Source organism: Schistocerca americana, chromosome 1 (genome assembly GCF_021461395.2).
Source record: "Schistocerca americana isolate TAMUIC-IGC-003095 chromosome 1, iqSchAmer2.1, whole genome shotgun sequence".
Classification (NCBI taxonomy): domain Eukaryota; kingdom Metazoa; phylum Arthropoda; class Insecta; order Orthoptera; family Acrididae; genus Schistocerca; species Schistocerca americana.
The window spans coordinates 347,634,037-347,644,625 of record NC_060119.1 but is presented as its reverse complement, the minus strand read 5'-3'; positions in this window follow the sequence as shown (position 1 = coordinate 347,644,625).

Genomic DNA, 10,589 nt, shown 5'->3' with positions numbered 1-10,589 from the left:
ATTCTCTTCTTGCGTTTTTACTTCTCATATGGAAAAATTTACACTACAGAACGTAAGCACTGGGACAAGCTAAAGCTCGTATATCAAAAAATATAGCGAGTTGCCACCTTGTTCCACGTTTCACTGAATAATGTTTAGCCATCTCATCAACCCCTGGCTTTGTTGTAGAACATTATTTCAACTTTTTTGTACTCATGCCTATTTACATCAAACGCTTGGTGTAGAGTGGACAACAAAATGATTTATTTTGTGCAGGAACATACGAAACAAACATTCTGTGCATAGCCAAAAGTGGTCGATAATGGATGCTTCTGTTTTGATGGCAACATTTCGAGTGTTATCTCTTTTCAGTTGGTTTTGAAGGAACACCTTCAATGGACACCATCCCCTGAAAGTAACAGATGCTCATCAACTTTAATGTAATGTCCATGGATATAAGACGAAATGCATGCATCAACGATCATTTCTAACACAGCCCTCTAAGGGCTTTTGATACAGAAGCAGGTTTTCTTTCTTCCCTTGTAAGTTTTATCATCGAAACCGAGGCACATCAAAATATCACAAAATCTTGGAAAGCTCATTGTGGCTCGAAAAACAGGTAAGCCATACTCTTCTGACCAAAATTAACTCAAAGCCTTCCCAAATGCTTTATGCAAGCCAGCTACTAGCCATAGACCAAAGAATGCCTGCAGCTCTGTAGAATCAAGTTCAATCCAGCGTTCTAGACTTGGGTACAGATTATTGGTATGCATTACTATTGCACTCTGCATGTGACTGGTGATAAAAAGCCTGAAACAATCTGCTCGTCTGTAATTGTGGTCACAGGCGACGTGGAATATGTCTAGTTTCATTTATTACATTCCTTGAAACCTGCTTGTGCACATCAGGTGGTACTGTGTTATATGTTATCTGTCCACTTCTAGACACAAAAGTAGGTGCACTCCTTGCTTGAACACCATTTTCTTTGTCACAATCACTCATATCCACTTCATCTCCGACGTGTATATCTTCCTCTGTCATATCTCCATCAGTATCACTGTCATTCTCGTTTTCCAAAAATTCACTATCACTCTTCTGTAAAGTTGGCAAAGCCTGCTCGAGGCTGTAGCCCCCTTACATGACGTATATCACCATCCATGACGAATAAACTATTACACAAAGACTTTCTTTCACAAAACTCAATTCCAAACTGAATTTGTCGTAAAATGCACATGAATGTACACTCCTGGAAATTGAAATAAGAACACCGTGAATTCATTGTCCCAGGAAGGGGAAACTTTATTGACACATTCCTGGGGTCAGATACATCACATGATCACACTGACAGAACCACAGGCACATAGATACAGGCAACAGAGCATGCACAATGTCGGCACTAGTACAGTGTATATCCACCTTTCGCAGCAATGCAGGCTGCTATTCTCCCATGGAGACGATCGTAGAGATGCTGGATGTAGTCCTGTGGAACGGCTTGCCATGCCATTTCCACCTGGCACCTCAGTTGGACCAGCGTTCGTGCTGGACGTGCAGACCGCGTGAGACGACGCTTCATCCAGTCCCAAACATGCTCAATGGGGGACAGATCCGGAGATCTTGCTGGCCAGGGTAGTTGACTTACACCTTCTAGAGCACGTTGGGTGGCACGGGATACATGCGGACGTGCATTGTCCTGTTGGAACAGCAAGTTCCCTTGCCGGTCTAGGAATGGTAGAACGATGGGTTCGATGACGGTTTGGATGTACCGTGCACTATTCAGTGTCCCCTCGACGATCACCAGTGGTGTACGGCCAGTGTAGGAGATCGCTCCCCACACCATGATGCCGGGTGTTGGCCCTGTGTGCCTCGGTCGTATGCAGTCCTGATTGTGGCGCTCACCTGCACGGCGCCAAACACGCATACGACCATCATTGGCACCAAGGCAGAAGCGACTCTCATCGCTGAAGACGACACGTCTCCATTCGTCCCTCCATTCACGCCTGTCGCGACACCACTGGAGGCGGACTGCACGATGTTGGGGCGTGAGCGGAAGACGGCCTAACGGTGTGCGGGACCGTAGCCCAGCTTCATGGAGACGGTTGCGAATGGTCCTCGCCGATACCCCAGGAGCAACAGTGTCCCTAATTTGCTGGGAAGTGGCGGTGCGGTCCCCTACGGCACTGCGTATGATCCTACGGTCTTGGCGTGCATCCGTGCGTCACTGCGGTCCGGTCCCAGGTCGACGGGCACGTGCACCTTCCGCCGACCACTGGCGACAACATCGATGTACTGTGGAGACCTCACGCCCCACGTGTTGAGCAATTCGGCGGTACGTCCACCCGGCCTCCCGCATGCCCACTATACGCCCTCGCTCAAAGTCCGTCAACTGCACATACGGTTCACGTCCACGCTGTCGCGGCATGCTACCAGTGTTAAAGACTGCGATGGAGCTCCGTATGCCACGGCAAACTGGCTGACACTGACGGCGGCGGTGCACAAATGCTGCGCAGCTAGCGCCATTCGACGGCCAACACCGCAGTTCCTGGTGTGTCCGCTGTGCCGTGCGTGTGATCATTGCTTGTACAGCCCTCTCGCAGCGTCCGGAGCAAGTATGGTGGGTCTGACACACCGGTGTCAATGTGTTCTTTTTTCCATTTCCAGGAGTGTATTTTCTATTCATAGTTTACAACAATGTACAAATGAATGTCGGTTTATAAGGTGCATTGTCGCCAAGATTTAGTTTCGTTACAAAACTCTGCAAATTACATATTATTTACCTAAGGTACTTTCTGACCCCACTGTGGCAAATATTTTATCCAGTTACACTATTTCATCAAAAGTATCTGGACATCCCCAAAAACATACGTTTTGCATATTAGGTGCATTGTGCTGCTACCTACTGCCAGGTTCTCCACATCAGTGACATCAGTAATCATTAGATCTTGTGAGAGCAAAATGGGCACTCCGGAACTCACGGTCAGGTGGTTGGGTGTCACTTGTGTCATACGTCTGTATACCAGATATCCACACTCCTTAACATACCTAGGTCGACTGTTTCCGATGTGATTGTGAAGTGGAAATGTGAAGGGACACGTACAGCAGAAAAGTGTAAGGCTGACCGACTGCCGGCAGTGGAAGAGGGTCATAATGTGTAATAGGCAGACATTTCTCCAGACCATCGCATCGGAATTCCAGACTGCATCAGGATCCACTGCAAGTACTATGCCGCTTAGGCGGGGGGGGGGGGGGGGTGAGAAAACTGATTTCTTGGTTGAGCTGCTGCTCATAAGCTACACATCATGCCAGTAAATGCCAAACGTGCCTCGTTTTGTATAAGGAGCATAAACATTGGACGATTGAACAGTGGCAAAACGTTGTGTGGAGTGACGAATAACAGTACACATGTGGCGATCTTGGCAGGGTGTCAGTACGACGAATGCCCGCTGGACGTCATCTGCCAGCGTGTGTAGCGCCAATAGTAAAATTGGGAGACGCTGATGATATGGTGTGATCCGTGTTTTTTCCAAGAAGGGGTTTGCACCCCTCGTTTTGCATGGCACTATCACAGCACAGACCTACATTGATGTTTTAAGCACCTTCTTGCTTCTCACTGTTGAAGAGCATCTTTCAACACGATCCAGCACCTGTTCATAATGAAGTGTGACTGAGTATTTACACGACAATAACGTCCCTGTAATGGACTGGCATACACAGAGTCCTGACCTGAATCCTATAGAACACCTTAAGGATGTTTTGGAACGCCGACTTCGTGCCAGACTCCAGGGACAGACACGATACCTCTACTCAGTGCAGCACTTCGTGAAGAATGGGCTGCCATTCCCCAAGAAACCTTCCAGCACCTGACTGAACATGTCCCTGCGAGAGTGGAAGCTGTCAAAGGCTAAGGATGGGCCAACACCATATTGAATTCCAGCATTACCGATGGATGGCGCCACGAATTTAAGTCGTCGTCAGTCAGGTGTCCAGATACTTTTGATTGCATATCCTACAATAAAAAGTCAGTGAATAGTATATCTGGAAGATGAGTAGTCTACACCCATATTAAAAACTTTATTTGCAGTTCACTTATTTTCGTTGTCTCCCATCCATGTTTTATTGCTGCAGTATTATTCTGCAGTAGCGGAATACTGTAAGTATCCTTTTTGTTATAGAGTATCAGTTCTTACCAGTCAAAATTACAAAAAAATTTAACTGAACACTGAAAAATTCCCAGAATTCTAAAAACCGTGCGGGTTTTCCCGAGTATGAAAAAATTCGCAGGTTTTTCCTGAATCCTATACACCCTGCAACAAGAATAGCCATGACAACCAGTTTTGCATCTGCATGTGAGCCAGTTCAGAATTAACACAGTGTGCTGGCAGCTGAAGCATAGTGGCTGGAACCAGGTGATTTTTGGACCTCAGCAACTCCATTCCTCAGGATTTTATTTTCGCCCAGCCACTATTGTACTGGGTGATACACAAGACTGCTGGCAAGTAGCATCTTCAGTTGGTGGCACAGAGAAGCAATGTTGGCAGTTCTGAATGTTGATTTGATGTAGCTTCTGTACTGGATGTGGTTCAGATATTCTCCACTTAGTTCACTGTACAGCATTAAGGATCTTACCAAATTCACTACTACCTCTTTGACCACTTATGAAGTTTTAAATATTTGTATCTTCAGTTGCAATTCAGTTTTTCTTCAGCATAGTGATGTGTGTCACTTTGCCTCGATTGTAAACAGCAGTAGTAGTAGCAGCAGCTTCATAGCCATCCACAGCACGCAAAGACAGGCCACTTTCTTGAGCAGGGTGGCCCTGATGAGAATAAAAACTGATTTTCCCTCTCCATCATTTCATCAATAGGCCTCCTAATGCATTACTTTGTTGGTCGAGATCTGTTTGGTGTGGGGGGGAAAAAATGGTGCCATGCTGACAGTTAAGCTACCAGCAACTTCCACACCTTGCCTGGAATGTCTGGTTTGGCAAATTTGTGCAGCAAAACCAATATCAAGCAGTCCTTGCTCTTTGAATTAGAGAGTAATTTCTCCTGAGCATCACATCATTGTTATTTTATTTCCACAGAGCTGTTTCTTCTGGGATCTTCACTCCCCTCTCCCCCCATAACTTTTTTGTTCATGTACTTTGACACAGTTCATGAACTTAACCATGGTTTTATCCTTCACTACTTTCAAGAACATTCTTGAAGCCCACTCCAGGACTAACTGATTAGACTCCCAATGTCCAGTACACCATCACACACTTCTCACTTGAACTCATTGTGGGACTATTTGATACATTTAAAATGAATTTACAGTCTAAGCAAATCTGGGGGTGAACACAACTGATGGCACAGAAGATTATCCAGTTAGTCTGGTAAAAAACTCAGAGATACAATTTGAAGGAAATTTTATCCTCTTTACCCTTACAGATAGTCAACTGTGCCAAAAATTGCGTTGTTTCAGAGTTATAGTCCCATTTTTCATGCATTTCTTTTTGACCCCTTTCCCAGCTGAAATTTTGGTCGGGCACTGAAAATTCAGTCGACACCCTAGAAAACTTTGTTATTTTACCTTTCTCATTACCATTTGACTGGACTAAGTGGTGCAGGGGGAACAAACCCATCGTCTCTCACAGGTCAGCCAGCCTGCACCCATGTTCTGTGAATTATGAATTGACAAGGAACACAGATCCCTTCTGGTGTCTAGAGAGTTATACTTAACCCAATGAAAGACCAGTTTAGTCTGTTTGCTTTTTTCAAAATAAGATGAGAAAAAACAAAGCAAATCATCATGGATAACATTCTATAACACCAAAAGTGCAGTTGCCTGCTTATTTTGCAACATTGTTGGTTCAGGCCCATTTCCAACCATCCCCTAAAATTGTTACATTATATAGTGTCCACAATTTTGCATAATGGCAACTAGCCAGCAGACAAATGTGTTTTTCCTAAGATGAGTTATGTTGCAATATGTGGCATGTATTTACAGACCTTTCTGTCACCCACTATTTGGTGTGGAGCCAAAGTGTAACTTACCTGCACATCGACATGTCATGTCATTCATGCATAGATGCACTGTTTTACTAAGTCATTCGTACATCAAATGATCTCTGGGTGCCATTTATGTAATAAATGTATGCACAGACAAGACAATCTCAAAGGTTCCCAGTTACAAACACTTTTTCCAAGAGAAAGTACATTTTTTCCATGTTAAGTGACATTTTCCCTTGAAGCTGTAAATCCTACCAATTCTTTGAATGGTCAAGGTCTTATACACCAGCTTCCCTGCACTTTAGGAAACGAACAAGTAAAAAAAACAATGTTTTGGAAAGATATTTGATGCATGGCTATGTACGAACTGTTTATTTTTGTATTATGAAAGTATACATACAAATTCAACTAAATACAACACAGCAGCTTCTGACTTCCAAAGCACTGAAAATGTAAACTCATGCAATTTTGTAAGCCAATCACACCTCATGTCACATGATCTCACAACCTGATGACAGCAGATATTCAGAGCATAGGACATGTCAGCCAATAGCTGTATCACCTAAGTAGTGCAAACACACAAATGGAAAAAGCTACAAGAAAAGCTAAGCTTTCACATATAATACTGGTAATAAAAATTTTATGATTTTTTCTGGGGGTGTGAGCGATTAGGTAGGATCCTATGTGGACAGCCTGAATTGCAGCAGATGAATGTTTCTTACAAGTATGATTACAAATATCACTGTTGCGCACTGAACATTTCACGAGTTACCTGGGGAATACATAGAAAAGCCAATTACATCTGAAATTGCTGAAGATCTCACCTCACACTTACTGTTTGAGGGATAATTAAACTTTTTCCATCATTATTGTGTAATTTATAATCTATGATAGAACTAAAATAAATATGGAAACTAACCTTTAAGCATGGTCTTATTTAGCTATGTGTTATCCTGTAAGGTATATCAAACAAATGTGCCAGAAAAATTTTAAATAATGGGATATGGCTGGTCTTCTGGGCTCAATTTTTCTGAGTGGCTATTCCACAAAGTATGTTTTGAATGAGAGTCAAACACTCCATTATTTAAGAAATTCACTGCGTCTTGTCACGTGTAACAATTTACTTTGAATAAAAGGGATTTACTGTAAAATTAACACATATACCACCATTCACAATATTTTCCTGCAATCTATTAGACAACAGCGCATTTTTTGCAATAATTTTATTTTGGGTGTTATACTCTCATTTGTTTTATTGCTCCAGTATTATTCTGCAGCAGTGAGAAGTGAAATTCTTCATTAGAGTATCAGTTCTTGCTCAAAATTACAAAAATTGATCTGTAAACCAAAACAAAAATTCTCAGAATTCTAAAGATCCCCAGTTTGTAATAGGCATATACACACGAATTCTGCAACAAAATGTTTATTCAGAATTACTGGAAATGCAAATATTTTGCTCTGTGATCGGCCACTTGGCTAAACAAGATGTTTAGCAGAATTATGGGAAATCATGTCTAGAAGTGTATGAGACTTATGTGATGAAAAAAACTTCCACCAGACTCCAAAGGGGCAAGTGCTCCCTCCTGTGGACACCTACTGATAAGTAAATGGCATCTAATTATAAATCCACCTTTTCCAGTGTTCTCTATTTGTTTACATGGTAGCTCAACAGAATAATGACCCTCCATTTTGAAATTCTCTTACACCTGCTTAGTTTCGTAGCTACAAAGGGTACTCTACAGAGGAAGCAGTAAATGATCTTCCTAATGCAGATCTGAGAGTACTGAACACTTAAAATTATATTGTTACAATTTTTCTGAGAATTTGCCACCTGACTGCATACATCATTAAATACTGCTGCAGAAATTTAAAACATTACACCATCTCAGAACCTCATTAACAAATATCACAGGAATAAAACTAAATTCAAAGTGAGAAAACAAGTATGGAGTTCCATACAATTAAATACTTGGCAAGTTTACCCATGACATTTTCAGACCCACTCAAAAATTGACATTTGTATAGATTTATAAATAAAAGCTTTTGGTTAAGGGTCCAAACACAATCAGTATAATAATACAACATGGATACAAACAGTTAACAGCAACAGCCTAGTTAATCTTACAGACTTATCAAAGAGAAAACTAAAATTAGAACAAACAGAACGGCTATCCAGTACTCACCTATAGGATGTGAAAACTACCAGGCCACACATTCACAGGTAGAACAAAGCTTGCAATTTCCTTCCAAAGGAAATGGGAAGGTTAGAAAATGGGGGCAGCTGCCTCAGGAACCCACTTCGTATTGTGGTGCTCCGAACAAAAATTAACTACAGGCACCAGAAATAGTGATGGACATACTGCATGTGTGAAAAATGCTATCCACATTAGGGTAGCCCTTACTTTTCAGCAAGTTTTGTTCCCCTATATTAAGCCGATATGTTTAACACTAGCTCAACCAATGGCAATGCAACCCTTAACAAACATGGGAGTTCCGAAATTTTCAATGGGAAGATCATTCAATTTTTTAAATTTCATGTCATTACTTGTGCACCTTAGCAATGGAAATTAACAAAACTTACCATAAATTTAATTAGCATTATCTTCATTTCTGGTAGAACATGTATATACAAATTGAAGTCTCCTACTGTGGTTCTTTAGTATGATCAGGCTAACCTCAAGAAATACTGTAGGGATTTTAATGTTTTTTACCTTAATAAACTGATCCACGAGTATTTCGTGCACATTGGCCAAACACGGATAACTGAAATCTTCTGCCACTGAAAACAATGTCGTTGCCCTCTAGCAGTGAATGTGCCATGCAAGGGGGTGCAAGCTCCTTCGTGAGAAACACGACCACACCATAACACCACCTTCTCTGAATTTTGCTATTGGCGCTACACACGCTAACCGATGACGTTCAGTAGGAATTCGCCATACCGACACCCTGCCATTTGATCGCCACATTGTGTACTGTGATTAGTCACTCCACAAAATGTTACGCCACTGTTCAACTGTCCAATGTTTATGCTCCTTACACCAGTGAGGCATTGTTTGGCATTTAGCAACATGATGTTTAGCTTATAAGCAGCTGCTTGACCATGAAATCAAATCTTTTCTCGCCTCCCGCCTAACTGGCATAGTACTTTCAGTGGATCCTGGTGCAGTCTGGAATTCCGGTGACTGACTGGAGAGATGTCTGCCTATTACACATTATGACCCTTTTCAACAGTCGGTGGTCTATCGGCCTGTACACTTTTGTGCTATATGAAGGACGCAAGACCACTGAACATTGCCAGTTTTTTCTTCCCTCAGATCAGAGATCACAGTTCATATCCCCAGTTCACTGCAAATTTTTAGTTTTTTTAACTTTGAAGTATTGTAATTAATAACAAGAAGATAACCACATGTGATGGAAGACTTTAAAACACAAAGGAATATAACGTTTTTACCAAACAGTTTGAGAACAGTTTGTAGCAAAATAACCAGTCAAAAACATGGTTTTTGATTTCTTATGCAAAAAGTAAAATGTTTTATTGGAAGCTACTTCAGCAACGAATGTAGTTTTGCTTTCTTTTTTTACAATGAAATATGGAGCAGGTAACAGTTGTGCCTCCTGAGTTCTGGTCATGCGTGTCAATTATTTTATTACATGAAAGTGATTCTGTTACGAAAACGTTCTATTTTTATTAATAACTCAACACAGTGAACCTTAAACACTACCGCTACAACTGACCCATCCACAGATACGTAAGTGCTACTTCTGCGAAATCAAGTCACGATGTTCACACATTTTTTAAAGAATCTCCTACTGCTTTGTTATGACAGCAGGAAATTACTCAGCAACAGTTGCAGGAAGTTTCAGTCTTTCTATTTTTTACTCTTGATCTGTGTTGTTTTAGGGCACAAAACCAACTAGGGTCATACGCACCATGTCAGAACCTTAGAACACCAAGACAAAAAAAGTTAAAACAACTACACCTTTACGCCTACTACTACACCTATAAGCCCAATCGACAGAAGGAAATACAGCTAAAAACAAGGACTTCTTTGCAGAGAGAGGTCCACAAGATATGCCGTAGAGACAACGGAGATCCTGAACTAAAGGTTAGATGTCCGTCATATTGCTACAATAGGAAAAATAAAACATAGTAAACAGCCCATGGATCAGCCAATAACTTAAGATAACAAACATGTATAAGAATGCCACCAGGAAATGGTGAACCACCAAGATTGATGACAATAAGCACAAAGTGGGGAGGGATCACCACTTACATGGCAATGGCTAAAACGACAGTGCCCAATACACAACCGAATTAAAATGATCTCTCAGCAAGGGGTGGTGGGCCAACCAATTGGGAGAGGTTTAATTCCCCACAGCTTGCTCCCACGAAGGAAGACCAATGCCAGCTGAAGGAGACGAACTAGTGAGTCGATGTAGGATGACTGCAGCCTTGACGGCAGCAGCATCAATGTCCTTGTTTCCCATCAGACTGACATGACCAGGGACCCAAATAATCACAGTGGCTTCCTGAAGAGTGAGGAAATGGATCCACTGCACTAAGGGATAGACTGTGTACACCACACACAGGCTCTGCAGAGCAGAGAATCTGAACAAATGTAC